This window comes from Chiloscyllium punctatum, chromosome 9, assembly GCF_047496795.1.
Source record: "Chiloscyllium punctatum isolate Juve2018m chromosome 9, sChiPun1.3, whole genome shotgun sequence".
Classification (NCBI taxonomy): domain Eukaryota; kingdom Metazoa; phylum Chordata; class Chondrichthyes; order Orectolobiformes; family Hemiscylliidae; genus Chiloscyllium; species Chiloscyllium punctatum.
The window spans coordinates 15735804-15741809 of NC_092747.1; positions in this window are offsets into that span (position 1 = coordinate 15735804).

Here is a 6006-nt window from a genome sequence, read left to right on the forward strand (position 1 = left end):
CAGGTTTACTGAATGACCAATTTTTGCTCCTATTTCTTATGTTCTGAAGAAAAAGGTACCTCTTGGCCCATCTCATCTGGTTGTATAGACCTGCTGAAGAGAGAAAATCCATGATCTGCTGCACATTTTTCAACTCCGAAAGCTTTATGTTCCACTAAAATGAAGCTAAAATATTATTTCACCTGCAAACTCGCATTCCTATGTATTTATTTATTTAATGGCTTTGTTTACAATATGCTTTATGGGCTAAAATCTCTACCCACATGATAAAAGCTGGCTAACATTGGAAAGGAAAAGTGATGGATAGTTACAATAGAAGATTTAGATGCAGAAGGTTGGCTCAAATGGAGCAGAAGTACTAACATGGTATTGTTGGGCCAAATGGCCTGTTCCTGTGCTGTCTTATCAAAGTGGTGCAAAGAATTGGTGGCATTTACATTCAGCAGATAACTGATCACAATGGGCAGCCCCAGTATGGTGAGGGAATAAATTGGTCCTGCTGTCTTCATTAATGTGCTTGAACTGCACTCCACTATTTCAGCAACTTTATCCTAATTTGCGGGCATGTGGTTATAGGAGAGAAAAAACTGGCATCACTGTAATGTTCGTCAGAGGGTGGTAGTGGGTCAGACAGTGGTCAGGTCATACTGTATAAGGTAGTGTGCAAGGTCCAACCATCTTCATCAATGACCTTTGCTCCCTAATATGTGGGATGACTGCGCAATGGTTAGTGACTCCTTAAATACTGAAGCAATCCATGTTCAAATGCTGCAAGACCAAACAAAATTCAGCCTAAAATCATATTCGCACTACTCAAGAATCATAGCAATGACCATTTCCAACAGAAGAGAATCTGACCACTGCCCCTTGACATTCAATGGAATCTGTATATCTGAATACACTATCAACATCCTGGATGTTTGGGTTAACCAGAACTTGAATTGGATCAGCTGTATAAATTCTGTGGCTACATGAACAAGTCAAAGTTTGGGAATTCTGTGATGAATAACTCTCCCGTTGACTACAAGGCACAAGTCAGGAGTGTGATGAAATATTGTCCACTTACCTGGATGAGTGCAGCTCCAACAATATTCAAGAAATTTGACATCATCCAGGACAAAGTAGCCAGTTTGATAGATATCCCATCACAACTTCTAGTATTTACTTCCTCTACCACTGATGCGAACTGGCAGCAGTTTGTGTCATGGTCTGCCCAGGGAGCTGTATTTTTTGATTGTAAGTAGAAAGAGTTTGCAATCCCTTGCATTTACTAAACAATTAACATCTAAAGATTCTAGCTTTTTTTTTCTACGCAAAGATAGAATAGCAAAACAATTTACAACATTTCCAGAATTTATAATCTAACTTCCAGAATTAACATAAGGTAAATATGGTTAATAGACAGATCCTGGCGGAGCACACCTCGGATTGTGTCACACAATACATGTGGTTGAGACAAGTCCCGCAGATTTCTCAGCAACACCTCCCTAAACATTAGGGAGCTGGTGTGACACCAATCTGATTCAAATGTTTACTCATTTAGAAAGGATTCCAGCACTTCACTCTCAAAAATGTGGCCTCAGCACGCCCTCAATTGCTGCCTGGCCATGGGCTGCCTCAATAGCTACTCTCGCCCTGGTGCTTCAATCATTGCCCAATATTGTTATTCACTTAACTCTTGAGGGTGGTCTACCCATGGGCACAATTCACAATTTCACAGGCAGCTAGCTTTACTATGCTGACACTGCTGCAGGTCTCTCTAGCCTCTCATATTAGTCAGATGCACCAAGCAAATACTGCTTGTGGGCTTCCTTTAGCCCAATGCTTAACTCCCCTGATTTCTTCTGTACCCAGCTGCTATGGATGGTTCTCATGGATTTTCTGAGTTTGAATCTCAAATCAAAGCTAGATCTAATGGCTCTCGGGGATGTTCCTAGGCCTTCAATGCCCAGATAATGTTGTAGCATCATCTTTTCAGTTTGGAGCCATTTCCCCTTCTTCAGTGTGCCTGAATGATCAGCAGCCTGAATGTAGGACCTCAATTATAGTAACCCTCTTGTTTCAATTGTTTGCAACCGACTCACAAAAATTGACTGTTCAGTGACCTTTGAACATTTATGCGTGACCTATTAAAAACCTCAAAACAAGCCCAGCCCTTGTTCTTATACAAGGTTAAATGGAATAGTCACTGGACATGTCTTGTTTCTTGAATGCAACAATCTTGACAGGCTGCCAGCTCAGACACACAAATAGATACCAACTAAAAGGATGGATTTTATCACACATGACACTTGGCTTTATCCCTGCTTCTGAATGGCTGGGTTAAAATGTGAGAAACATTAAATAGGAAGATGTATCTGGGGATCAGGAGGTCTTCTCCCACATTTATCTCCAACTTTATACATCTGCATCATTACAGGTGATAGCATGATGGCAAATGTATTTAGACTGACACAGATTTTGATAATCTAGATTGACTTCAGTATGCAGTGGGTGTGCCATTCTTAGAGGTGACTGTTTTTCAGATCATGCATTGAAATCAGGTCCCATCTTTGTTTCTCATGGAAGGGATGACTTCAATGGCTAGACCATTATTTATCACCGATTCAAGTGCCCATTAAAGATCACATCTTTGAATAAAGAGTAGATCATTTGTCTTGGAATCCCTGAAGGAGCTTTATACCTCACCCAGCACCCCATCCATCTGACTGTGGGACAGTGCTGTGTGCAAATTGGTGGCAATATCGCTGACGAAACAGCAGTGACTCATTTCAGGTGGTCTTCGCTGTTTGTGATGTCTTTCAGAAACTCCATTAAAAAAGGCTCTTCTCACCTCTTGCTCTGCAAATGGTTCAAGTAGGGCAGGAGAAAAAGTCAGCAGATGCTTACAGAGAGGGATTGTTTTTGGTGTCTATTGGAAGGTAAATAGTCAGGTGTCAGGCTACTGATCGATGGTGTTACTTTGCAAATAAATACTTGAAAATTAGCACATGGTGACCAATGTAATGTTAATAATAAATACTCTGCTCATTTGCTAATTGTATCCATGTGCCAATGATGTCAATAAACTGCTTTGGAGCCTACTGTTGTGTCTTTTAGTGCAGTCTGTTCTGATAGAATGCAATGGTTCCCTTCCCGTGCGGTCCCATGTTATCAGAAAATTGTGTAATAGCAGCACCATTTAAACCAAAGTGACCAGAATGGCATTATAGCCAATACAGGTAAGGAAAATTCGTGTTCTCCAAATAATGATCTAAATTCTTCAATTGAGTTATAGCCAATTAACATTGAAAAAACACGCATTATAGCAGAACCGACGATCTTCATGGGAATCCAAGAGTGGTATTAAATATAATAGAAAACAACTTGGAACCAGCACTATAACCTAATTTCAAAACTCTCCAAGTTAGTAAGGAATCGCCAGAGTGACTGTTTTCCAACTTTCATTGCAATCCAGACCAGATAGAAATTCCTGCTATATTTAGAGGGAGAGAGCCCTGCATTGAATGGATTGAGGCTGTTCACTCAATTGTAACCTGAGGTGGGGTTGTGGGGTTTTAAGGAGTGCTTGGACAGGCAGTCGAAGCCATTGGAGTTTAGAGTAGTGAGAGGTGATCTTGTTGAAACAGGGAAGATCCTGGGCGACCGTGACAGAGCAGATGCTAAAAGGAGGCTTACTCTTGTAGGAACTATACAGCCACAGTTTACAAAGGAGTCTCTTATTTAAGATGGAGAGGAAAGGATTTCTTTCTCTCTTCAAGGGTCTTCGTCAGAGAGCTAAAGAGCTCGAGTCATTGAATACTTTTATGGCATGGAGTATCAGGGGATCGAGAAATGTGAGGGAATGGCGACAGGCAGTGAGTGTCACTGAGAGGAGTGGGCAAGGTGAGGGCACAGTGACAGGCAGTGAGTGTCACTGAGAGGAGTGGGCAAGGTGAGGGCACAGTGACAGGCAGTGAGTGTCACTGAGAGGAGTGGGTCGGTGAGGGCACGGTGACAGGCAGTGAGTGTCACTGAGAGGAGTGGGCAAGGTGAGGGCACAGTGACAGGCAGTGAGTGTCACTGAGAGGAGTGGGTGGGTGAGGGCATGGTGACAGGCAGTGAGTGTCACTGAGAGGAGTGGGCAAGGTGAGGGCACAGTGACAGGCAGTGAGTGTCACTGAGAGGAGTGGGCAAGGTGAGGGCACAGTGACAGGCAGTGTCATTAAGAGAAGTGGGTGGGTGAGGGCACTGTGACAGGCAGTGAGTATCACTGAGAGGAGTGGGCGAGGTGAGGGCACTGTGACAGGCAGTGACTGTCACTGAGAGGAGTGGGTGGGTGAGGGCACGGTGACAGGCAGTGAGTGTCACTGAGAGGAGTGGGCGAGGTGAGGGCACTGTGACAGGCAGTGACTGTCACTGAGAGGAGTGGGTGGGTGAAGGGACTGTGACAGGCAGTGAGTGTCACTGAGAGGAATGGGTGGGTGAGGGCATGGTGACAGGCAGTCTCACTAAGAGGAGTGGGTGGGTGAGGGCACAGTGACAGGCAGTGAGTGTCACTGAGAGGAGTGGGTGGGTGAGGGCACTGTGACAGGCAGTGTCACTGAGAGGAGTGGGTGGGTGAGGGCACTGTGACAGGCAGTGTCACTAAGAGAAGTGGGTGGGTGAGAGCACTGTGACAGGCAATGAGTGTCACTGAGAGGATGGGTGGGTGAGGGCACAGTGACAGGCAGTGTCAATGAGAGGAGTGGTGGTGAAGAGACTGTGATAGGCAGTGTCACTGAGAGGAGTGGGTGGGTGAGGGCACTGTGACAGGCAGTGAGTGTCACTAAGAGGAGTGGGTGGGTGAGGGCATGGTGACAGGCAGTGTTACTGCATCTGGATTTCTGACCTTGTGTTACCATCTGCTCCAGGGCTGTGTCATAACATTTCTGAGCAGGTTGATAAAGAAGGGAGACTGGTGGAAGCACTGATCCCTGAATACAAGTGTCTTGTAGTTGGTAATCCAAACCCCTTAAATCATCATCTGAATTACAGTGCTAATGCTGTGCATTAAAAAGAGTTGAGATGCTGAACTTTCCAATTCTGACATCCATCAGTGGGTAAAAAAATTACCCAGTCTAAAGTGAGAAGCTTTGATTTAATCATCATTACTTTCACAAGGGCAATTAAGGTTGGGGAAAAATTGCTGTCCTTACGTGTATACTCCAAAGAGTATACATGCATGTGGCAAACTTGTATCCAATAGACAGGCTGACTAAACTGAAACCATGATGTTATTGTGTTGCCTCTCTACTGCAGTGTTTATGGAATGACACAACAAGATGTCAGCTTAAATCTGCAGACTGTGGTGAGTTAGTCAGGACAGTGTTGTAATCAGGTTTGCCCGCCCTGACCTGAGCCTCATTCCCACAGAGAGGCGGGTGGCTTGGAGATGGGCACAGTGGCTGTGCGGTGTAGCCTGCATGGAAGCCAAAATTAGCAAAGGCATGGATGTGGAAGCTTCATTTCTCTTAAATAGAATGGCCTGCATGCCTATCTGATAACCAGCCTGGATAGACTGCACACTTGGTAGGAAGAATTGGTAATTGAACGATGGGAGTCTGCATCCAAGAAGCCAGGATGGTGTCTCTCAGTGGTTGCTGGCTAGAGGAAACTCCTGGATGTTGGGGAGAGGTGTGGATCACTTTGCATTGTCGACCATTTGTGAACTCAGCTTGAAGTTTCCTTATGGAGCCTGCCACAGGGTGCAATGGGGAAGGAGATACCTGTTGTGCCTAGACTTTCAATGTTTTCTAAGAACATAGGTTCTGCTGAGGGGTTGGTTTTCTCTCCACAAATTCCTAATGATGTTTTTTTTTCAAATTCTTCCTTGGGAGCTGAGTATTTCACGTAAGGACAGCAATTTTTCCCCAACCTTAATTGCCCTTGTGAAAGTAATGGTGATTAAATCACAGCAGTTCGTGCAAAATGTCTAAGAACTTGACCCAGTGACACTGGAGGAACAATGATACATTTCCAGGTCAG